This window comes from Mobula hypostoma, chromosome 2 (assembly GCF_963921235.1).
Source record: "Mobula hypostoma chromosome 2, sMobHyp1.1, whole genome shotgun sequence".
In the NCBI taxonomy this organism is placed as follows: Eukaryota; Metazoa; Chordata; class Chondrichthyes; order Myliobatiformes; family Myliobatidae; genus Mobula; species Mobula hypostoma.
Genome location: NC_086098.1, coordinates 84,598,884 through 84,624,915, shown reverse-complemented (window position 1 = coordinate 84,624,915; position 26,032 = coordinate 84,598,884). Strand labels below are relative to the sequence as shown.

The 26,032-nt window shown below is 41.8% G+C and overlaps 1 protein-coding gene across 8 annotated transcripts in view; it reads left to right on the top strand.

The window, feature by feature from the left end:
- The window catches only part of ggps1 (geranylgeranyl diphosphate synthase 1), an 89,230-nt gene that overhangs the window by 2,691 nt on the left and 60,507 nt on the right, over positions 1 to 26,032 (top strand). Inside the window, exon 2 of one of the 8 annotated variants that reach the window (XM_063039628.1) lies at positions 12,443 to 12,730. The exons of the other annotated variants lie outside the window; for them this stretch is intronic. The gene's annotated coding sequence lies outside the window, so the exon portion shown is untranslated. The remainder of the gene's footprint in view (positions 1 to 12,442; positions 12,731 to 26,032) is intronic. 8 annotated transcript variants of the gene reach the window in all.

The following is a 26,032-nucleotide window of genomic DNA, read 5'->3' as shown; positions in this document are numbered from 1 at the left end:
ATTAGTTTGCTTTCCAGTCTTTTATATAATCTGGGTATTTTTAATATAGGGAACAAATGTCTGGGCATTTAATTAATGTCTGAATGTGCAGAGTAGCATTAAGCATGATTTCTTCCTTTATTTGCATGCACAACCTTTAAATTTAGTTTAATTTAACCTAACCTACCAAGCTGCATTTTGCTGGATTGACAGCATGTCCAATGGATGTGGCTGCTTATGGTATACTGTGTTCACCATCTTGCATGTTGTTTCATTTGAAGCTTCCAAAATAGTGTTATAATTTTTTTATTTAAGTCCAGAAAACATTGTTTTCACGTGGCTGCTTGTGCCTTTATATTTCTTAGATAAATATTAGTTACATTAATGCTTCATTCTAATTTTGTTAGATTATGTTTAGCAGTCTTTAGTTCCCCAGCCCATTTATTTTTGAGAATGAGCTGATAGCATTAAATTCCTGTTCTAGGAAAAAAAAACATATGAAGTAGGAAAGATTTAAGGAAATGTTTCTAATTTTGGATTAGCTTATTATGTGAGTGGATGATTGATAACTACAAGAACTGCTTTCTGTTCAAATGCTTTCAGTTTTGGTCTGTTTTTTTGCCAAACAAGATTGTTGTGGTAAATAGCAGGCACCGGTTTGGTTGGAGTTTGAAATTCTGGCTTTGTGGCAAAATTGAATGGACTGCTGACTCATCTTCTGATAGTAATTCGGAAGGTTGCGTTACAATATGACACAAATCTGTGCATGGTAATTCCATTTCTTTCAACTTTAGAAAAGGTACAAAGTTAGTTTCTGGGAGTTTGGGTCCACTCAAAGAAACTTATTAAAATGAAATTACTTGCAAGTTCTGCTTGCAAATTTTGAATTGTACCCTGTGCCTTCTGCTTGTTCTGACTTTCCACCTTTGACAAATGCATGTATTTTGTTCAGGGAGAGAATGTTGCACAAGTGTCTCTAAATGATGCTGTATATAGTATTGTAATGTGATGCCAAAAGATGTTTTGTCTCCACATTTAATGCAAAGTACTGTTACATGTGACAAGTCACTAGCTTGAACTACAGACTGGGGGTTATATGTCAGTGAAAGTAAGTAACTCTTAATGAGTCTGTGCTGCAGAGTTGGAGCAGTGAAGGGTTAGGTCTTCAGTTGACTCTTGAGTGAGTGGCATTAACAGTTTGAAATCCAGATTGTCCTGTGCCAACTGGATCCTTAGTTTTTTCTGTTGGACTTTGGGCTGAATCTTCCTTCTAAAGTTCTTTCTCATTCCCTCCACCTTTGAAAATATTGTCACTGTGTACATTGCTACAAATTAAGAATTTAGAAAATTCTTGCACTTCCTTACCCATTCTGTGTAATCCATATTCCTAAGTACCTCATGCTTATCTAACTAAAATCAATTTTGCTCATTTGCCACAACCTTTCCATGTGATTGCATGTAAAATGTTATACATTTTCTAATTTTCCCTAAAATACTTATTGAATTTATCAGTGATCATCTTTTATCTTGCTCCTCGTCCTCATGAGAAGATTTGAAGGCCTGTAAATTGGGTGGATTGTTTGTAGCTCAGCCCAGTCCTTCCCTCTCTACTTGAGCACTAAGCAGAAAACTGACATTCCATATCCATCCTCCTTGGCATCCAATGATGCGAAGCTGACTGCAGTACTCTACCTTTGCCATGGTTATCTTGCATAGTCTAAGCAGCAAATCTTCAGCTATTTGAAGCTATATTTAAATTTAGCTGTGCTTGCAGATCATTTTACTTGTGCACGTTCCTTGTCATTGAAAGGTGATATTTTAATTCTTCCCTGCAACCATGCACTGATCCAACAAAAGAATTGGCTATATTAAGTTTGGCATTATGTAATTCAGACTTAACATTTTTGAAATAATCGTAATAGGTTTTAATGTAACATTTGAACTAAAAATATATACTGTGGTCACTTTCGTTAGTGCAAATATCTAATCAGCCAACTATATGGCAGCAACTCAATGCATAAAGCATGCAGACATGGTCAGGAGAGTCAGTTGTTCAGAGCAAACTTCAGAATGGGGAAGAAATGTGATTTGTGACTTTGGTTTTAATGACTGTGGCCTGCAGTTATCAACAGAGTGCCAATCTGGACTGACTCAGCTGTCACTCCTAGGATGTTGTTGGGGACTCTGTTAATTGCTCACTTTTTGCTCTTTGCATGACTTGTGATCCTGCACGTTGTGTTGAGTTGCCTCTACCAGAGAACTTCAGGTTCCAACTGAGGGAATAATGGTCAAACACAGCTTACTTAAAAATTTCATACTGTTTATTAGTAAGCTTACGTTGCTCAGTTCAACTACAGAGCCCTGCTCGCAGAGCTTGGGAAAGTCTGCAAATCTGTCTGGGGCTGCTGTTATACATCTGTTATCACATGCATAGTTTGATAAGGGTACACAGCAGCTTTCTCATGCTACAAATACTACTTTGTTTATACATTATTCTCACAGCACGACTTGTCAAGCTGCCAATAAGTCAGTTAGGTTTCAGCCCTTCTAATTCTGCATATAATTCCTCATTCCCTCCTTTTGTCATTCCATGACAACTAGGATTATCAATGTTGGAGTATATCTAAATTCTCATATTCGTGTAAGAAGGATGGATAGTAACCTTCGGGATAGACCAAAGGGCTTTCTTCGTCATTGTAGTCACCATCCTCATCATTTGCATCTCAGTCTCTCTGAGGTTGCCTTCCTTCTAGGGGGATTATGTATAAATATCCCTGTAGGTGTAGCGCAAAAGCACCGGCTGACAAAGGGTCAGAAACATCAGAAAAGTGCAATGGGTACTCCTGCGATGATAGCACAATGTAGCAGTACACCGCTCCCTCCTGCGAAGGTGTCAGTGAAGGGCCACAATCCCCCTTTTGAGCTAAAGTCATGTAGGTCAGCCCTGATTTTTTGGATTTTATTTACCTCCTTTTGAATATGAATGGAAAGAGGTAATGTTCTCTGATTCATCTGGGATGTAGGGTGTTGGTGTAGCACTCGCCCCACAACAGCACATGCACCTCCTTTTTCAGCCAGAACAAAATCGAGGGCCATTCGGTTCTGTAAAACAGTCTGTCGTAGTGCCATCATTTCAGCTGTGAGGCTGGATGCCATCCATGGCCTCAGCGGTACTACTGGCCATCTCCTCCAAAACTGCAGCCAGGTTGATGATTTCCGTTGAAATGTGGGCCACCTCGTAGAAGGGGAAGGCTGACATCCAGAAGCGCTCTGGTTGTGAGGTTTCTCGGTTTTGCCGTAGGAGGGAAGGGTGCTGGTCCAGGGATTTCAGCATTTGCATGTGGAGTACAAAGTAAGCCAGGAAACAGCATCCTATTCAATTTCTGCGCTCTTGCTGGGTGTCCCATCGGCTAGCTGTCTCTCCTGGGAGCCACATGTAGGCCCTTTCCCTGCAGACCCATTGAATTCCATTCACAGGGCGCGGTGGTTTGGCCGTTGTAGAAATGGCACAGGTGCTATTACCCAGAAAGTAAGTCCCTTTATCTTTGAAATTACAGTAGCAGATAGTATTTGCTGGTTGGTCAGATCTGACAGTGATGGAGGGCCATGATGTCTGACCTCCCCATTGGATGGCTTTTTGTTGGGGGGGGGGTGCAAATGTACCAACCATCCAAGTAATAGAAACATAGAAAATAGGTGCAGGAGTAGGCCATTCGGCCGTTCGAGCCTGCACTGCCATTTATTACGATCATGGCTGATCCTCCAACTCAGAACCCCGCCCCAGCCTTCCCTCCATACCCCCTGACCCCTGTAGCCACAAGGGCCATATCTAACTCCCTCTTAAATATAGCCAATGAACTGGCCTCAACTGTTTCCTGTGGCAGAGAATTCCACAGATTCACCACACTCTGTGTGAAGAAGTTTTTCCTAATCTCGGTCCTAAAAGACTTCCCCTCTGTCCTCAAACTGTGGCCCCTTGTTCTGGACTTCCCCAACATCGGGAACAATCTTCCTGCATCTAGCCTGTCCAATCCCTTTAGGATCTTATACGTGTCAATCAGATCCCCCCTCAATCTTCTAAATTCCAACGAGTACAAGCCCAGTTCATCCAGTCTTTCTTCATATGAAAGTCCTGCCATCCCAGGAATCAATCTGGTGAACCTTCTTTGTACTCCCTCTATGGCAAGGATGTCTTTCCTCAGATTAGGGGACCAAAACTGCACACGATACTCTAGGTGTGGTCTCACCAAGGCCTTGTACAACTGCAGTAGTACCTCCCTGCTCCTGTACTCGAATCTTCTCGCTATAAATGTCAGCATACCATTTGCCTTTTTCACCGCCTGCTGTACCTGCATGCCCACTTTCAATGACTGGTGTTTAATGACACCCAGGTCTCGTTGCACCTCCCCTTTTCCTAATCGGCCACCATTCAGATAATAATCTGTTTTCCTATTTTTGCCACCAAAGTGGATAACTTCACATTTATCCACATTAAATTGCATCTGCCATGAATTTGCCCACTCACCCAACCTATCCAAGTCACCCTGCATCCTCTTAGTACCCTCCTCACAGCTAACACTGCCACCCAGCTTCGTGTCATCCGCAAACTTGGAGATGCTGCATTTAATTCCCTCATCCAAGTCATTAATATATATTGTAAACAACTGGGGTCCCAGCACTGAGCCTTGCGGTACCCCACTAGTCACCGCCTGCCATTCTGAAAAGGTCCCGTTTATTCCCACTCTTTGCTTCCTGTCTGCTAACCAATTCTCCACCCACACCAATACCTTACCCCCAATACCGTGTGCTTTAAGTTTGCACACTAATCTCCTGTGTGGGACCTTGTCAAAAGCCTTTTGAAAATCCAAATATACCACATCCACTGGTTCTCCCCTATCCACTCTACTAGTTACATCCTCAAAAAATTCTATGAGATTCGTCAGACATGATTTTCCTTTCACAAATCCATGCTGACTTTGTCCGATCACTTCACCGCTTTCCAAATGTGCTGTTATCACATCCTTGATAACTGACTCCAGCAGTTTCCCCACCACCGACGTTAGGCTAACCGGTCTATAATTCCCCGGTTTCTCTCCCTCCTTTTTTAAAAAGTGGAGTTACATTAGCCACCCTCCAATCCTCAGGAACTAGTCCAGAATCTAACGAGTTTTGAAAAATTATCACTAATGCATCCACTATTTCTTGGGCTACTTCCTTAAGCACTCTGGGATGCAGACCATCTGGCCCTGGGGATTTATCTGCCTTCAATCCCTTCAATTTACCTAACACCACTTCCCTACTAACATGTATTTCGCTCAGTTCCTCCATCTCACTGGACCCTCTGTCCCCTACTATTTCTGGAAGATTATTTATGTCCTCCTTAGTGAACCAAAGTAATTATTCAATTGGTCTGCCATGTCCTTGCTCCCCATAATCAATTCACCTGTTTCTGTCTGCAGGGGACCTACTTTTGTCTTTACTAGTCTTTTCCTTTTTACATATCTATAAAAGCTTTTACAGTCTGTTTTTATGTTCCCTGCCAGTTTTCTCTCATAATCTTTTTTCCCCTTCCTAATTAAGCCCTTTGTCCTCCACTGCTGAACTCTGAATTTCTCCCAGTCCTCAGGTGAGCCACTTTCTCTGGCTAATTTGTATGCTTCTTCTTGGGAATTGATACTATCCCTAATTTCTCTTGTCAGCCACGGGTGCACTACCTTCCTTGATTTTTTTTTGCCAAACTGGGATGAACAATTGTTGTAGTTCATCCATGCAACCTTTAAATGCTTGCCATTGCATATCCACCGTCAATCCTTTAAGTGTCATTTGCCAGTCTATCTTAGCTAATTCACGTCTCATACCTTCAAAGTTACCCCTCTTTAAGTTCAGAACCTTTGTTTCTGAATTAACTATGTCACTCTCCATCTTAATGAAGAATTCCACCATATTATGGTCACTGTTACCCAAGGGGCCTTTCACGACAAGATTGCTAATTAACCCTTCCTCATTGCTCAAAACCAGTCCAGAATAGCCTGCTCTCTCGTTGGTTCCTCGACATGTTGGTTCAAAAAACCATCCCGCATACATTCCAGGAAATCCTCTTCCTCAGCACCTTTACCAATTTGGTTCACCCAATCTACATGTAGATTGAAGTCACCCATTATAACTGCTGTTCCTTTATTGCACACATTTCTAATTTCCTGTTTAATACCATCTCCGACCTCACTACTACTGTTAGGTGGCCTGTACACAACTCCCACCAGCGTCTTCTGCCCCTTAGTGTTACGCAGCTCTACCCATATCGATTCCACATCTTCCCGGCTTATGTCCTTCCTTTCTATTGCGTTAATCTCTTCTTTAACCAGCAACGCCACCCCACCTCCCCTTCCTTCATGTCTATCCCTCCTGAATATTGAATATCCCTGAACGTTGAGCTCCCATCCCTGGTCACCCTGGAGCCATGTCTCTGTGATCCCAACTATATCATAATCATTAATAACAATCTGCACTTTCAATTCATCCACCTTATTACGAATGCTCCTTGCATTGACACATAATGGCACACACAGTGTCCAGTCACATCACTGGTGCAATTTTGGGCCTCACTAGTTTAAGTGTCTTTAGAAAAAGCCCAGACTGAGCGTTGTTCACTGCTGTTCAGTGGAATGGCTATTAGGGGAACCCCTATCTTCCCATGGGGAGGAGTCACTGCACACACCCAGCAGGCAGATGAGTTAGTTTTCCCAGCATAACTGTAGCAAAGCGACAGGAAGGTGTTTGGCTTGGTTACTATAAGGCAAGTGCTTAAGATTACAAGTATAGACAGTAATAGCTTAGTTGTGAATGCACACATTTGACGTGTCCTAGATATGTGCATGTCGTTTGACTGCTTTTGGAGTGGTCAGTAATACTGGTAGGGTCCTTTGCAGCGAGGCTCAAGCTTCTAAGATGGTTCTTTATGAGAACAAAGTCTCCTGGGCATGCTCAATGTTCATTTTCCAGTCCCTCTCCTTCCCGGTGGGCCTCCTTCACCTGCCAATGCAAGATCTGGAGAGATTTGGTTAGTGCCAGGATATACCCTATAATTTCATTCGACATTTGATTCAGGTCCATCTCAGGTAATTTCGGGGTCGGCAAGGCAACCTTCCAGGGGGTTCTTAATGGTCTGCCATATACTATTTCAGCCACCGATAGACCATATACTATTTCGGCTGCCAACAAATCATATTTGGTATGATAGAAACATAGAAAACCTACAGCACAATACAGGCCCTTCGGCCCACAAAGTTGTGCCAAAAATGTCCCTACCTTAGGAATTACTATGCTTACCCATAGCTCTCTATTTTTCTAAGCTCCATGTACATATCCAGAAGTCTCTTAAAAGACCCTATAGTATCCACCCCCACCACCGTTGCCGGCAGCCCGTTCCAAGCACTTACCACTCTCTGCGTTTAAAAACAAAAAAACTTGCCCCTGACATCTCCTCTGTACCTGCTCCCCAGCATCTTAAAACCTGTGTCCTCTTGTGGCAACCATTAATAATAAGTTTTCATCTGGAACAAAACTATCGGTAGCACTTGACCAGTTTCTTGTCCTAGTTTAGCCAATTTGTTTTTCAGCATCCCATTAGCCCTTTCAGTCAGGTCTTTGGGGGCAATGCAATGCCTATTTATTTTTTGTTGAAGTTCATCATCAAACAAATATTTCCATGAGATGTGTTTCAGATATTGTACACATATATCATATCATATTTGCCACAAATCTCCACATAATATTTATCTGAGGTATACACCTATAGAAAAGAGAGGAAAGAAGCAATGCCTGTTTAATACATAGAGCCTGGCATTGTTGGGTATTAATCTCACCCACAAAATGAGGGCTGTTGTCAGATACAACTTGCTCTGGTATCCCAAATCCGGGAATGATTTCTTTCAACAAAATATGCACGGTACAGTAAGCCCCTGGGTTAAGAACGTCCGACTTACGGACAACTCGTACTTACGAACGGACTGCCATAAAGCCTATTATTAAAAATTTGAGTTAAATACAATGGTTCGTAATAACGAACGCACACACTACTTTGTGACACTCATGAAAACATTGCGTGGCCTCAGCGGTTCGTTGGCTCGAGGAAGGAATGCCGTCCGCCATTTTTAAGTCGGATCACGTTGCCATTAACACTGAGTGTGTAACTTTGTACTTGGCTTAAATTTTTCTCTTATTTACCCTTGTAACCATGCCTCCAGAGCGTAAATCGGATGCAAGTGCTGGTGATGCATCAAAGGAAAGGAAAACGATCACGATTGAAAATAAAGTGGAAATAATATGACGATCAGAAAGAGGTGAAACCCCATCAGTCATTAGAAAAGCATTAGGCTACAGTCGGTGAACGATCGGAACAATTTTAAAGGATAAAATGAGAATAATGGAGCATGTGAAAGGCCCTGCCCCGATGAAAGCTACAATTATTACTAAGCAACGCAGAGGTTTAATTATAAGAACCGTATGTACCTGTTCTGACTTACCTACAAATTTGATTTAAAGACAGACTTAGGAACGGATCTCGTTTGTAACCCGGGGACTGCCCGTATTGGCTTTATCTGTGGTAGGATGTACTTCAGTCCATCTACTGAAAACATCAAGAATTACAAGGTAATACTTGTAACAGTGATGCACGCTAATTTGATTAAAATCAGTTTGTAGTTGGCAGAAAGGGTATCTTGGCAACGGGTATATCCCTTTGGGCATGGGGTGTCTTTTCCTGGATCACATTCTTGGCATATCAGATGTCGTCTGGCAACATTCTGTGCTACTTTCTCCAGGTCCGGGCTCCACCATGATTCCAAACATTGCCTTACCATTTCCTCCTTGCCAAGGTGAGTATTGGTATATACAAAATCTACAATAGAGCTCAGTATAGTTTCAGATACACAAACCTGACGGGCAGGAGTAAGCCAGAAGTCCTTGGTCAGTGAGTTAAAAACATCCAGCTGTTTTCCAGGTGGCTTTTTCTTTTTCAGCGGTGTCGAGCTGTAAAACACGCACATCCTCAATTCCAGGCATACCCTCTGATTCGGAAATGGGGGATTCAGTTTTTCCCCAGCGATTCGTCATTTGGGAAACAGTCAGTGCTCTGGTAAAGGCAGCTTGTTTTGCAGCTGAGTCAGCTCTGTTGCTTCCATGGTCAGTCTCAGTCGTACCGTTAGTGTTGCAGAGCATTTAATAATGGCCAGTTGTGAAGGAAGACAGATGCTGGATAAAAGGAGGTGATGTCACCTCTTGCTTTCCAAAGTTGCCCGAAATCATGAGCAACTCCAAAGGCATACCTAAAGTTTGTTTTTTAAAAAAAAAATAAATTGGCTGATTTCCCAGTGGCTAGGATGCATGCTGTAGTGAGTGCAAAGAGTTCAGCTTGCTGCGTCAAGTAAGGAGAAAGAAAGGAAGTGGACTCCACAGTTTCTATGTCAGAATCAACAGCATAGCCTGCACGGTACTGGCCTTGGTTGTCGATAAAGGAGCTCCCATCTATATAGACTAAATGTGGGTTGGCAAGGGGGACGTAAAATCAGGTCAGACCTGTCAATTGGTGATTTATTGTTGCACAATCATGGGTCGGTGAATCTGGACACTTGGGTGGGCATTCTAAAAAGATGGCTGGGTTTACAGTAGAATGGGAAAAAATGGAGAAGGGGTTTCTGTAGGAGAAGGACCTCATCTCGTGTGGCAGGCATGTGTAAGGCCTTGAGTTTGGTGGATGTTCATCAGAGCGACTACGTCATGAGAGGTGAAGATGTCCACTGGCTGGTGCAAGGTAATGTTACTTGCGACCAGAACCATATGGTATACTGCAGGGAGAATTTGAATACAGGGAGGTAAGCAGGAAGTTACCAGATGGAGTTCCTTGGGGATAGGTTGTTGTCAACTGGGAAAGGACAGCGGTGGCACACCGGGCCTCGATTGTCACATAGAGTGCAAAGTGGCAATCATAGAGGGGTGCCTTCTCAGGGCTTGCTTGAGGGAAGCAAAATCCTGTTGGGCCTGCTTTGAGAGTTGAAAGGGAGTCTCGCATTTGGGCAAGGAATAAGGGGTGAGGGATCTGGTGAGCAGGGCAATGTCGGGAATCCAAGTGCGGCAGAAATTGACAAAGCCCAGGAATTTGTGCATCTGAGTCAATGTAGTGTATTAACAAAGGGGGTTAATTAGCACGGGTCAAGGGAATCTGGTACCTTCTGGTCTATTAAGATCTATAGTACATTGGTGCCACACTTGATAACAAAATCTTTTAAAATCAAATAAATTTTTTTTCTGACAAATTAACACACTAGATTTTTAAAAATATATTGTGTCCTTATATTTATTCAGGATTGGATAAAATCAAAAATCAACCTTTCCTCAAAGAAAGAAAACAAATATTAAAATATAGAACATTGCTCTAGCAACCCACTGAAATGTTATGTACTAAAATTTAAATTAACCTTTTCCCTTTAGATGGCCTTTGTGGTTTGCTTTGAAAGACTGAACAATGACACTACTGTCTGACAAACACAGTTGTCAAGAATAATTGTCAAACACAGTTTACTTAAAATTACATACTGTTCATTAGCTAACTTGCGTTGCTCAGTTGAACTAGAGTCCCGCTCAGAGCTTGGGAAAATCTGCAAATCAAGTGAGCCCCTAAGTGCTGTTTGGGGCTGCTGTTATATATCCGTTATCACATACATACTTTGATAAGGGTGCACAGCAGCTTTCTCATGCAATAAATACTACTTTGTTCATACATTATTCTCAAAGCAGGACTTTTCAAGCTGCCAATAAATCAGTTAGGTTTTAGCCCTTTTAATTCGGCATATAATTCCTCAGTTGGGTATCCAGTGTTTTCTCTTAATAAGTTCCTTGGTGTTTTATGGCTGTCCGCACGATGACAAATCTCAAGGTTCTATATTGTATACATACTTTGACAATAAATGTACTTTGAACCTTTGATTGTTGGTGCCAGGTGGAGTGGTTTGAGTATACTAGAAACTGCTGATCTGGGATTTTCACACACTTACAGAGAAAAGTATGAAAAGCAAAAATCATCCAGTGAGTAGCAGTTCTGTGGGCGAAAATGCCTTGTATACGAGGGGTCTGAGGAGAATGGCCATACTGGTTCCAGCTGACAGGAAGGCAACACTAAAGGCTGATTTATACTTGTGCGTTCTAGCTTATGCCGTAGCCTTCACAAGTGGGCTATACCGTTGTGAGCATTTATACGTGTGTTGGTGTGCCTGTGTCTCTCTGCAATTCATCGCCAAAGCGCTAGCTGGCGGTGGGGTTTCTATGCCACTGAGAGTTTCTTCGTGTTGAAACTCAACACGAAGAAACTCAAACTTCAAACAATGGCGACTGAAACTGAAGGAGGGTGAATTTTCTGTGCTTGTCAGGCCACTGAGAGCCATGGACAAGGAAATGCATTTCAAATATTTTCGGATGTCAGCGGGTAGATTTGACGATTTGGTTAATCGTCTCTAACCATTTATTTTGCATCAGTGTATGCACAGTATACTCAGAGACTGGCAATCACCATTCAAGTTTTAGCTTCAGGTGGAAGTCAACAGGTTGTAGCAGCTAGCTATAAACTGGTGTCAAGCACAGGGTCCTGCATAATTTCGGAGGTCTGTAAAGCTTTATGGAAAGCATTGCAGCCAGAGTTCCTTCCCCGCCCTTCAGTCGCCCAGTGGAAAGCTATTGCAGCGTAGGAGGAAATGCGATGTTACCAAGTGGACCAATCAGAGTTGTTGCAGTCTGCGTCGCCACGAAGCGTAATTATATTTTGGGAGAGGTGTGCATTAGGCTACGGCATAGGGTTCGGCGTAGAGTACAGCATAGGGTACGCGGCTATGCCATACCTACGGCATACATTTGACGCACAAGTATAAATTGGCCTTAACTCTTATAACCACACAATACTGCAGTGGTGTGCAGAAGAGCATCTCTGAATGCACAACATGTTGAAGTTTAAAGTGGATGGGCTACAGCAGCAAAAGACCACGCTGGGTGTCACTCCTGTACCAAATGAAGTGGCCCTTGAATGTAGTTTAGATCCTAAGTATAGTTAGTCTTCCATGCAATGAGATGGATTGAAGAAGGTCCTTTTTTGTTTAGCTTTGCATATGCTTTTTCCCTTACCGTGATTTTTTTCTATTGACTCATCTTAAGGCTATAAACTGATTCTGTACATAGTGAATCTTGTTTGGAACAATTGTTGACAATAACTGAACAACCTTCAAGAGGATGGTGCGTACAGACGCTGCCACCACTTTATCTCCTGGTGTAATTGTTCGTCTGTGTTCTGTATGTTATGATCAGAAAATGCTGCTGGCTCTTAAATGTACTGTGCACAGCAATTCTACCTCGCTAGTGAACTGTTGGACTACAGAGGAGCTTCGCAGCTTGGGCTTATTGCATACGTCACTGTTTGTTTCAGACCTCCATGAGCAACACCGTAGGAGGAGGCTCACAAGGAAACAAGAAAGGAGAAAATGCGCTGGAATCCAGGAACGATTTGGGTCGACTGTCCCCTCGCTCTTACTGGCAAATAATCTGCTCACTTGAAAATAAGCTGGACTGCCTGAGACTGAACCAGCGAGAGAAACACATCTGCGCACTCATTCCTACAGAATCATGGATTCATGAATCGGTCCCAGACATGGCCATCCAGCTAGAGGGTTTCAGTTCAGTGCATTTCAGGCTGACAGGGTTCCAGTGATTTCAGGCAAGACCTGTAGTGAGTACAGGTGGTCTCCGTTTTCCGAATGTTCGCTTTATGACACCTCGCTGTTACATAAGACCTACATTAGTTACCTGTTTTCGCTAACAGAATCTGTGTTCATTGTTACGAAAAAAGGCAGCGCCCGCCCGAACAGCCAAGCTCCTCCCTGGAACTGCATTCTAACCGCCATTGCTTAAACACATGCTTTATCTCGATTTATTTTGTGCATCTGTTAGCAAGGTGAGTTCTAAGGTATCGGAAAAGCCTAAAAGAGCTTGTAAGGGTGTTACACTTAGCATAAAACTAGACATAATTATGCGTTTCGATCGTGGTGAACAAAGTAAGGACATTGTCCATGCGTTGAACTTGCCTGCGTCCACCATTTGCACTATTTATACGCAGAGAGAAAGAATTTTGAAAGCTGCCAATGTTACGATGGTTCTGCTCGTAGCAAAGTGGTCTGTCTTGGTCGGCTTCCAATAATGGGAAGTCTATTGCTTGAGTGGATTGATGGGTGTACAAAGCGTGGTGTTCCGTTAAGTTTTCTTATACTTAAGGAGAAATCAGTCAGTCTTTTTAATAAGCTGAAACAAAGTACCGGACGATGGTGATGAAAGTGTTGCGAAAGTGGAATTTAGAGGTAGTCATGAGTGGTTTGATCGGTTTCGGAGGCGAGGGCAGCTTCATAGTTTAAGCAGTGGTCCCCATCCTCTGGGCAGCGGACCGATACATTGCCGCGCAGAATGCAGTGGTGCAGCGGTAGTCGGAATGCACCAGACACATCTTTAAGAAAAAAGCCGAAATAAATAAGCTAATTAATTAGTTGCCGCCCGGCATGTAAGTGTCGGCCCAGAACAGAGGTGATTGCGGATTGCATCAGTTGGTTATTCATATAAGCAAGTGTTTAACTGTGACGAAACTGCAATTTATTGGAGTCTTCCCAATTCCGGTAAGTGAAACTACACTGTACGTACATTATTTCTATTTTATATAGGCGGTGTATTTTTATGTATGATTTGGCAGCTTCATAGCTTAAAGGTTACTGGAGAGAGTGTTTCTGCCGAGAGCACTTCAGCGAGATTTTCGCTGCGCTGGACAGCGCTGCAGAAAAGTGTTTCTACTTTATATAGGCTGTGTATCTATCGTATCATTCTTGCTTTTACTACATGTTACTGTTATTTTAGGTTTTGTGTGTTATTTGGCATGATTATGTAGGTTATCCTTTGGGTCTGGGAATGCTCAAAAATTTTTCCTGTATTAATAAATGGTAATTGCTTATTCACTTCATGACATTCTGGCTTACGAACCATTTCATAGGAACGTCCTACCTTCGGATAGCGGGGGAAACGTGTGTGTGTGTACTGATGTATAGATGCTTTAACAGTGGTGTTTCATTGTTCACTGATGAATGAGTTTATTTTTGTGACGTGCAGACGGATGAACAAGAAGCACAGTAGTGCTTCCACTTCCTAAGCAAGGCTCCCCACCCCCATCTTAACTGTGTTTTACAGGAGCACCATTGAGAGCATCCTGACAAGTTGAATCTCCATCTGGAAAGGGAGCAGTTGATCATTGGACCTGAAGTCCCTACAGAGGACTTAGAACAACTGAGAGGATCATAGTGGTCTCCCTACCATCCATCGGGGACTTTTATCAGGAGCGCTGTGTACACAGGGCCCTTGACATTATCAAGGATCCCACCCATCCTCTGACTTTCTACCATCAGACAGGAGACTATCTTGCATAGAAGCAAGAATGGTCAGGATAAGAAACAGTTTCCCCCTCACCGTTACATTTCTGAACTCCCAGCTGCAGTGTATTTGAAGCGTTACTGGTTGATTTGTCCCAAACCTTATGATATTTAATATTAATGCACAATTTATGTGTGATTCGTCTGTAGATTTTATCCTTACCTTAAGTTATCATGTGTTATGTTTTGCAACCTGGTTTAAAGAAATATCTCATCTCTGTATTCATTATATACATGTGAAGTTCATTGTCATTTAACTCTACACTTGTCACTAATCTGGTAATGTGCAAAACATATCATGGGAGGTGTTCAGTAAAGATCTTGTTAAGATACAGAGCCAGTTTGTGCTCGTGACTGATGGGTGCTTTAATTTTTCAGAGAACCAGAAGGGACTGGCTACATAAAACTCGAGTGTTCAAAAAGAAATCCAAAGTTGTTAAATGTTTTAAAAATGCAGATAGTAAGTAGGTATGCACTGCTAAGGGTGTATTTCAAGTAAAGGGGGATGCCAATGAAATTGTCATTTTAAGGGTTCATTTTTAATCCATTGAGAATTTGTCCCTCTGTTGAACTGATCTTCGCAGGATTTTTTCTGGGTGTGGAGTGAATCATCAAAACAATGCACAGACTGCTTAAGGGAGTTTTTGGGGGTGGACTCGGGCAAGTAGTGCAGCTGCTGGATGCTGGGATGCATCATGGCCAAGCTGCTGAGTGTGCCTTTGCTGGGTGCCAACAGCAGTTCCAGTTGTTGACAGATTACCCAGATCCAACCTGTTTCAGCATTGGGGGTTTACTCGACACTGAGCTGTGTTAATGCGTTTACTGCTTTGTTTCTGTGGGATTGTTTGCAGAGGGTAAGATAGCAGTGAATAGCCTGAGTGAGGGGATATAGGGAATGCTGGAGCAAGTATTTAAAATTCAGAATCAAAAGTCCTATAACAAATTGGTGTTTGAATGGTGGTGCAAAATAGGTTAACAGTCTACTTTAAAAATGTTTAAATGCTTGGTAAATGCCAACCTGCAAGTAGGAATGGCTAGTCTATATTTTTTTTACAAAAAATAGATATGGTGTAGCCAATAAAGTAGTGGGATCACAGATGGGCCTCGAATACTGGAATCGGTTTGGGGCCTTATTCCTTTGTCTATTGTGTAAGTTGAGCTGTCGTTTAATTTATGAGAATTGATTTTAAATTGTGTTTTTTTTTGCATCTTTCAGTAATACAACTAATACCAGCTCCCTTAGGCAGCCTCTGTGTTTCATCCACAGCCAACCATGCAGCAACAAATTACTTCAAACATGCAGGAGTGTCAGTAGAGGACTGAGCCTTTAACCAGGTTCCCAGCACAGCCAAGTTGTCAATGATGCATTAGTCTTAATTCTTGAGAATGCACCCTCAGTACTGAGCAAGATATTAGTATATGGCCCAATGCAAAAGGTTGTCAACTATTACTCAATATTTGTAGTTTATTGCTTTTAATTTTTTTCCTTTTGTATGCCTTTTATTTTGAAGCTTTTGTGTGCTACTTTCTGAGCTGTCACACATATAATATTTTGTTACCGTGTGTATGCTTTTAAAATCTTGCTTAATCCCATCACCCCATTCAAAGGTTTCCAATATTTGTTCCATGGGTTTCTGAATAACTTCAGGAAATGAATTATCAGTGATGTTGGCATTCATTCCCATGTCTTTGTTTGCTAATTGCTAAATTGAACTAAAAGTAATTCAGTTAATCTTATCTGCTTATAGTTCACTGGTTGTTTTTAAGAGATGTTTCAATCTATTCTTGTCTAATTGTTGATAAACAATTCAACAATTTACCAACGTTTTCCATTGCCCTGTCTTTTAGATATTAGCAAGATTGGTGCAGTTTAATTGACTTCCATAGAAAAATGGATTGCCATAACCAAGTTGGCATTTTAAGCTCTTACGTGTCTCTTTGTTGGTATTGTGTTGAACTCCATAAGTAAAATTTATCTTCATTTGCATGTCCCTGTAGAATGAACTTTGCAGTAACTTGTTGAAGAAAAACCACCTTGTCTCAATGGCAAATTCTTGGATTAGACCTGGTCCGATCACCAAAGGCCAAGATAAATGCGGCTTCTCTCATTGAATTGACTTTATTTCTTACATCCTTCACATACATGAGTAAAAATCTTTGCGTTACGTCTCCATCTAAATGTGCAATGTGCAATCATGTTAATTTATAATACATAGAACAGTCAATGTAACATAGAAATAGACTCTGATCAGCGTGAGTTTATCAGTCTGATGGCCTGGTGAAAGAAGCTGTCCTGGAACCTGTTGGTCCTGGCTTTTATGCTGCAGTACCGTTTCCCAGATGATAGCAGATAGAATAGATTGTGATTGGATTGACTTGGGTTCCCAGTGATCCTTTGGGCCCCTTTTCCACACTTGGCTTTGTAAATGTCCTGAGTCATGAGAAGTTCAGAACTACAGGTGCGCTGGGCTGTCTGCACCACTCTCTACAGAATCTTGCAATTGAGGGAGGTACAGTTCCCACGCCAGGCAGTGATGCAGCCAGTCAGGACGCTCTCAATTGTGTCACTGTAGAAAGTTCTTAGGATTTGGGGGCCCATACCTAACTTCCTCAACCGTCTGTGAGGTGAAAGGGACGCCTTATTTGGCCTCCATTGTGAAAAGTTGAGTTAAATGGCTCCCACCTATTATTCTCCTATCTATGTGAAACATCCATATTGCTGCTACATGACAGCAGCCATCATTTTGACAGCTGGAGCCAGATACTGTTGTTCCTTGTATGAAGTGGATTATATGCCAAATTGTCCACAAGATCTAAATTTGAAACTGAAGAATTCTAGCTTATCAAGTCTTTTGCTACTCATTATCTGAACTTTGTGGTCTGATTCCTATTGCTATGTTGCAGCAATGAACAAAAAATAAACGTTTTGATATTTCACAGTATTGAAATACTCTGCAGTAGTTCTAATTCTTTCACCTTACCATTGGTATACTCTGGGTAAAAACTAGTGTCAAATCTTTTTAATTTCTGCACACTGTGTGGAGAGCATTCTGTCTGGCTGCATCACATTTGGTATTGGGGGCGGGGGGGGGTGCGCTACTGAGCAAGATTGAAATAAGTTACAGAAACTTGTCTATCGTTGGTACCAGCCTCCACTGTAGCCAAGACATCTTTAAGAATTGGTGCCTTAGGAAGGCAGTGTCCATCATTAAGGACCAACACCCAGGACGTGTCCTCTTCATACTGTTACCGCTGGGAAGGAGGAGGTGATGAAAGGCAGCTGTCGATTCCAGGGGATTATGGGTTTGTGCCTCTGGTGGACTGAGTTGAGCAACATCCAATGTGGGAGTGACAGAGTTTGCCACGCCATGTACAGCAGAACGCCTAGGCAGTGCTGGCGTCTTGGGCACAGAGCTTTTGGCAGGCGCTCCTTTTCTCTGCTTGCTGCATCAGGGTGGTCTTGTACCCCAAGAGACCCTTTTCACCTCCTGCTTACAGGGAAGGATGTACAGAAGCCTGAAGGCACAATCTCAGCAATTCGAGAAAAGCTTTCCCTCTGCCATCAGATTTCTAAATGGGCATTGAGTCCATGAACACTACCTTTTTTTAATTTCTGTTGTTTTGCACTACAATTTTAACTTAACTATTTACTAGACATATAGATCTAATGTGACTCAGTTTTTTCTCTATATGTATTTCATTGTACTGCTGCCATAAAGTTAACAAATTTCGTGACATATGCCAGGAATAGTAAATCTGATTCTGCTATTTTAATGGGTCTTAAGCTCCTAATGTTCAGTAAATTCCTGTTACTTGCATTGCTGAGTTTAGTACTTTGTGCTTCCTGGGTTGACTTTAAGCTACTGTTGACGCACCCAAGTACAGTCTTGCTCCAATCTGTCTCTGAATTTGCAGTGATTCTCATTCTAACTTGGTGCATGAATGCTGCCAGCCAAATCAAATTATGTTTATATCCTCCTGAAAGCAGGCAAAATTCTTATTGTTGATTTGCACTGAGAGCTCTGCATTGTAGAATATGGTGGTGATGCAGTGGTTAAATCACTGATCCAGTGACTAGATGTAATATGAAGATATAACATTTAACTTCTGGTATTAAGAATAATGACTACTCAGCCATCACGCTGGAGTAGGTATATATTTTTGCTTCCAGTACCCTAATCACCTGACAAGTGATTACAAATGCACTAGAATGTGCTTGATTCTTAAAGCCTCCTCTAAATTGGCTGGCAAGCCGATCAGCTTTTCAGAATAAATGCTGGTCTTGCCAGCAATTTCCACATCCTGAAATATAATGCGTAAGGTTTCAGTAGTGAAACTGGCTTAGAGTTATTCTTTTCAGAGAAAAATATGTTGAATTTGTAGCATACATCTTTTGTGGGTGGGTTTGTCACTATAAAGTGTAATTCTGAATGAGGCCAGGAGTCTGTTCACTTGATATGTATTTAAGGATGGAGGGAAGGGTGACTTGAGCGACTGCTGCTTGCAGCTAGTTCCCAGGGCTGGGCCTCATCAGCTTGAGCCTGTGCAAGTAGGCTCAGTTCTACAAAGAACGCTCTTCATTTATCATTAGGACCTGCTTCTGCACAAGTGATGCATACCATCATCTGAAGGCCATCTCCGAGAATGTGAATTTTGCTGATCCACTCTTGGATAAAACCCCAGGTGGATCCAGAAGCAGCAACATAAATATCATAATGAATGTAAGTTAATTGTTGTTTGCAATGAATTCCTTCCATAATGTAAACATTTCTATACTTAATACCAAAAAAGTCATCTTTTCTACTGAAGCAAACACGAGGAAATCTGGAATCTCAAGCAACACACATAAAAGTTGCTGGTGAACGCAGCAGGTCAGACATCATCTCTAGGAAGAGATACAGTCGACATTTCGGGCCGAGACCCTTTGTCAGGATCTTTTCTCCTGAAGTCCTTCCCAATTGATCAGATTAAAGTGAAATCCATTTTTCTATTCAAAGAAATAATATTCCAACATTCTTCCCAAACATTCCTGCCTGATTTTGATTCAGTGCCAACTATCTTAAAGACAAAAGTTACTTCACACTGAAATAAAATTAATTGGCCATAAGTACAGGTTACTAGTAATTACATCCTTGAGCTTTATTGTTTTTATTTTACATTACATGTAGTGCAGTAGAAGGCTTTTCTGGGCAGCAAGCGCACACAGCCAAGTTAGTCATGGCCAATTAAGCTACTATTACAGGGAAACTGTGGAAATGCCGTACAGACAGAGGTAGAATTGAACCTGGGTTGCTCACACTGCAATAGTTATGCTTAACACCATATTACCATGTGGCCTCTATTTCGTTAATGTGATGCAAGTAGATAGACGGGTGTCTGGCATTGAGGATGTGCTCCTAAGAATGAGGGTGTAAGTGGAATTGGCACTAATAGATCATGCAACATACATCAAAGTTGCTGGTGAACGCAGCAGGCCAAGCAGCATCTATAGGAAGAGGCGCAGTCGACGTTTCAGGCCGAGACCCTTCGTCAGGAGTAAACGTAGGACTAGTCCTGACGAAGGGTCTCGGCCTGAAACGTCGACTGCGCCTCTTCCTATAGATGCTGCTTGGCCTGCTGCGTTCACCGGCAACTTTGATGTATGTTGCTTGAATTTCCAGCATCTGCAGAATTCCTGTTGTTTACTAATAGATCATCATGGTATTGTATGAAAATCTGTTATGAAGTCCTGCCATGGTGCATACCTGAATATCCCTTGTGATCTCCTGGCTGAGGACCCAGCTTTTTGCTGCCCTTCCTACAGCAGTGAAATTATTAGTTATCCCATCTTCATAATTTGATGAGCTACCCTCCAAAGCAAAGTGCATTCTGTGCCGGTGAGACCTGACAGATTTAAGTGAGTCCTTGGGTTGTTTCACAAGTATATGGATTGCTCTACCCTGTCAGGACACCACGGTAGCGTAGCAGTTAGTGTGATACTATTACATCGCTGAAATTCAATTCTAGCACTGCCTGTGAGGAGTTTGTACATGCTTCCTGTGAGCGCATGGGTTTCCTCCCACAGTCCAAAGGTCATGTTAAATTGTCCTGTGATGGGGCTTGCGTTAAGTAGGTGGGTTGCTGGATAGAGCGGCTCCTGAGGTCAGCTGATGACTTGTCGTCATCCCATCCTGATGACTTGTCGTCATCCCATCCTGATGACTTGTCGTCATCCCATCCTGATGACTTGTCGTCATCCCATCCTGATGACTTGTCGTCATCCCATCCTGATGACTTGTCTATTAAAAGAGCTGCGTGACCAACATTAAGCTTGTTCTTATAGAGAAAACACTGGACTAAGGATGTATCAATGGCCCACATTAAGTGTTAGGGCCAGAGTGCAACTTCTGAGTCCATACCTCAGCATTTAGCAGCTGCATCCTTGTGTAATCTAGCTAAGGACTCAAATTTGTTCCAGGTACAAGAGATGGCCAAGGATAAAAGACATTGTAAAGATAATCTTTATTTGTCACCTCTACATTGAAACATACTGTGAAATGTGTTTACATTAGTGACCAACAGAGTCTGAGGAATGCCAGCGCACAACAGTCGCCACTCTTTTGGCGCTAACCTAGCATGCCCACAATTTACTGACGCTAACCCATTACGTCTTTGGAATGTGGGAGGAAACTGGAACACCCAGGGGAAACACATGGTCATGGAGAACATACAAGCTGCTTGGAAACAGTACTGGAAATCAGACCTGGATTGCTCTTGCTGTAAAGCGTTATTCTAACTGCTCTGCCAGTGCCCGCTTGGGTTTACACCACATTTACAACAGAAGTGCAAGGTATCGGGGTGAATGCAGCAGCGTGCAATCCGAACAGCTGCCTTTAAACTGCAGTTTTTTTACACCTGTAATTGCTCAAACTGCAGGATCAATATGTTCCTCAAGAATTCCAACAGCTTTAGTCAGTTTTTGATGTGTTCAATTCCACTTTTTTGCTTTAAAGATTTGGAAAATGAATGCTGGTGAATGTGTATGAAAATTAGGTACCCTTTCTAATTCATCTGTAATATCTGATTTGTGTTTCACCTGCCAAAGCTGAAGTTCTTTGGAGCTGCAAAGTTTTTGGTAATGAGACTTGGGCCAAAAGAGAATTAGTCAGGGTACCTGGTTTCATATTACAAATTACAATCCTGCCCACATGTCAATTGTACACTTTTCCATAGATGCTGCCTGGTCTGAGTTCCTCAAGCATTTTGTGTGTTGCTTGGATTTCCAGCACTTGCAGATTTTCTCTTGTTTATGATTGGCCACACGACTGTCCATTTCCACCTTGTAGTAATTGCTTCATATTGTCTTCTGTACTGAAACCCTCATCCATTCTTTGTTGCCTTCAGTTTCCTGCACTTGGTCTTTATGTAAGCCATGTTTATAATATCCAATTCAAAAAACAATCGTCGTTTAGTTGGCACTTATTTGCAAGATACATCCATTGCATTTTTCTGCCCTTTACACAAATGGTGACCTTCTGTGTCTTTAAGTTCCAATTCATTGAGTAACTGCACCAGCTGGTAATAATGGAAAACAACCAATATTGCATGCCTTAGAAATCTGACCTGCAACTAGAATAACCTTGATGAATTTTGGGTTCCTCAAACAAGGATACTGTTTTACACTACTCATTGTCATTCTGCATTTGGAACATCTGTGAATCTATGAAGTTCAAATGTTGTTTTCTCAAAGTAAATTGAAGTTTATGCCCCACGTAGTCAGCCTTCCTGCCCACTTCCCTTCACTGTCTGTAATAAGATTTGGTTATTCCTCTTGTGCATTCAGCATGTCCTTGAATACAACAGTGGTGCTTAGCATGCTGTTTATCTTAGTACTCTAGTTGAGAATGTTTTTTCCAAATTTTCCCTTTAGCGCATGTGTAAACAGTGCCTATAAGAAGTATTCACATCCCCCTCCTGCAAGTTTTCATGTTTATTGTTTTACAACATTCATCTGTGGATTTAATTTGTCTTATTTGACACTGATCAATAGAAAAGGCTCTTGGTGTCAAAGTGAAAACAATTTTCTTCAAATTGGTCTAAATTTATTAGAATTAAATAATTGCATAATTACTCACCCCCTTCAAGTCAGTATTTAGTGGATGCACCTTTGGCAGCAATTACAGACTTCAGTGTGTGGATATGTTTCTTATCAGCTTTGCACATCTGGACACTGCAATTTTTCCCCATTCTTTACAAATCTGCTTAAGATCTGTCAGATTGCATGGGGATCATTAATGAATCACTCTTTAAGTCCAGCCACAAATTCTCAATTAGATTGAAGTGTGGACTCTCACTTGGCCACTCCAGGACATAACCTTGTTTTTAAGCCATCCTGTGAGGCTTTGCCTTTATACTTGGGTCATTGTCTTGCTGGAAAACAAATCTTCTCCCAAGTTGTAGTTCTCTTGCAGACTGCATTAGGTTTTCCTTCAAGATTTCCTTGTATTTTGCTGTATTCATTTAACTCTCTACCTCTACAGGGCCTGCTACAGTGAAGCATCCCCACAGTATGATGCACCCACTACCATGCTTCACAGTAGGGATGGTGTGTCTTTAACATTTGTTTGGCACATGGCAAACACAGCGTTTAGTCTGATGGCCAAAAAGCTCAATTTTGGTTTCATCAGACCATAGAACTTCCAGCTGACTTCAGAGTCTCCCACATGCCTTCTAGCAAACTCTAGTGAGATACTGAGTTTTTTTTCAACAGTGGCTTTCTCTTTGCCGCTCTCCCGTAAAGCTGTGACTGGTGAAGCACCCAAGTAACAGTTGTTGTATACAACACACACAAAATGCTGGAGAAACTCAGCCAGGCAGGCAGCATTTATGGAAATAAATACAGTCAACCTTTCGGGCCGAAACTCTTCGACAGGACCTGAAACATCGAATGTACTTTTTTCCATGGATGCTGCTTGGCCTTCTGAGTTCCTCCAGGATTTTGTGTGTGTTGCTCCTGTAAGGGCTTCTCTGTAAAGTTAACTGCTAAGGCTAATGTAATGGCTTCTCTGGAATGTTAACTGATGAGGTAATGGTTTCTCTGTAGCAGCAATGTTTGGGTTATAACTGGAGATAACAGCTGGCTATCCAGTGGGGGGAAATGTTATTCTTTCTTGTGTGTCTGGAAGCTGTTGGTTTTGTGGGCTTTTGCCAGAAGGCGCAAGGTGAATGAAGAGAGGAGACACGACTTGAGCGAGTCACTGGGCTGCCTGACTGGGTGGATTCCGAGCAGGAGTCCGGGGGTCACCGACGCACGGAGGAGATCGAATGGTGGATAGAAGATCTTGCTGAATGAGCTCTAATGATTTGTGCACAGACTGTTTAATAAGTTTATTGGCGCCTTTTTCTTTTGTATTTTGTTCTCTACTAACCACAGTCAAAGTAAGAGTTATAAATCTTAATTGCTTAACTGCATATTGTGTACTGTTTGTTATTTCTGGGTACTGATTTGAAACGGGGGACACCGCGCAGCATCCACCCAAATGAGACTTATTAAGTTTGGCCTGGTGGGGGCGGGGTTATCACCCCTGAGAGTAAACCGCTAGGCAAGCGAGTGTTATACTCTTGATTTCCAGCATCTGAGGATTTCCTTATTTGAGTTGTTGTATGCGCAGTTTCTCTCATCTCAAGGTTGTAGCTGCTCCAGGATTGTCGTAGGTCTCTTGGTGGCCTCCCTCACTAGTCCCCTTGCATGGTCACTCAGTTTTTGAGGACTGCCTGCTATAGGCATATTTACAGCTGTGCCATATTCTTTCCACTTCTTGATTGACTTAACTGTACTCCAAGGAATAGTCACTGACTTGGGAATTTTCTTGTATCCATCTTCTGACTTGTGCTTTTCAGTAACTTTGCAGAGTTGTTTGGAGTGTTCATTTGTCTTCATGGAGTAGATTTTGTCAGGATACTGCCTCACCAGCAGTTGGAGCTTCCAGATCCAGGTGTATTTTTACTACAGTCAATTGAAACACCTTGACTGCACAGGTGATCTCCATTTCACTAATTATGTGACTTCTAAAACCAGTTGGCTGCACCAGTGATTATTTGCTGTGTCATGTTAAAAGGGTGAATACTTAAGCAATCATTTTTTGTTTTATCTTTGTAATTTAGATCACTTTGTAGAGATCTGTTTTCACTTTGACACAAGAGTCTTTTTCTGTTATCAGTGTCAAAAAAGCCAAATTAAATCCACTTTCAGTGTTTTAAAACAAAACATGAAAACTTCCATGGGGGAGGTGAATGCTTTTTATAGGCACCATACATGTTATGAGTGGGAAATGTTTTTGTGCTGTACTGAATACAACTTACTTGTGTTACTTATTTCTTTAGGAAAGAGGCTTCTGGTTCATCGGTCTTTCACAGTGGAGATTTTTCATTTCTGCAATTATCAGAATTTTTTGATTTTAATGACTTGTAATTATAAAATGAAAGTTGTGTAGATAATTTTGTGTTAGGATATTTTCTTTATTTCACAGCTGTTCTGTAGAAGGGACTTCTCTTGGTCATTTAATCATCTAATCCAGGCACAGCCAGTTTATGTTGAAAGGATATGTTGAAATTTATCTACCTATTAGTCTGTTTTTGACTTTGAGGAAAAACTGCATATCAGCTTCCAAGTGTACACCTATATTATTGTACGATCCACAAGAGCTGGTCATTGACCTCAGCAGGGAGGTTGATGAATACTCTCCTGATACTGTGGTTGAGGCTTGAGAGCTTCAAGCTTCTGGGAGTAAATTTTACCATTGGCCTGTCCTGGCCCAACCATGTAGACCCCATGGTCAAGAAAGTTCACCCAGCACCTCTATTTAGGCTAAATAAAATTGGCATGGCTCTGTTGATCATCGTTTTATTTTACATATGAGCCACAGAAAGTTTCCTTTTTGAATGCATAATACTTTGGTATGTTAACTATTGTACTGGTGACTGCAAGAATCTGCCGAGTTGTGGACACAGCTCAACATGTCACAGAAATCAGCCCCCCTTACATGGACTCTTATCTACATTTCACACTACCTCGGTAAAGCAGCCATCATTATCAAAGACCCCACCCACCATGATATTCTGTCTTCTGTCCTCTCCCATACCTGAAAACGTGTACCATAAGGCTCAGGGACATCTCGTGTCCTGTTCTTGTAAGACTACTTTGTGATAAGATATACAACCTCAGTCTACAGCCATGGCCTTGCACCTTACTGTCTACCTGTACTCACTTTGTTTATAACTGTAGCACTATATTCTGCATTCGTTTACTGCTTTTCCCTTGTACTACCTCTACTGATATGACATGTAAGGTTGATATGCAAAGCAAGTTTTTCCACTGTATTTAGCCAATTGAACAATTTTATTCAACTGGATACTAGGAAGCTTGAAGTAGTTGCCATAAGCCCATTTCCACAAACTTTATATTTGGTAGCAATTCAGTAAGATTTTTCAGTAACTTTAAGTTCATTGTCACCTAATTGTGCATGTATACAATCAAGCTAAACAACATTCCTCTGGGTCACACAACAATAAAACAA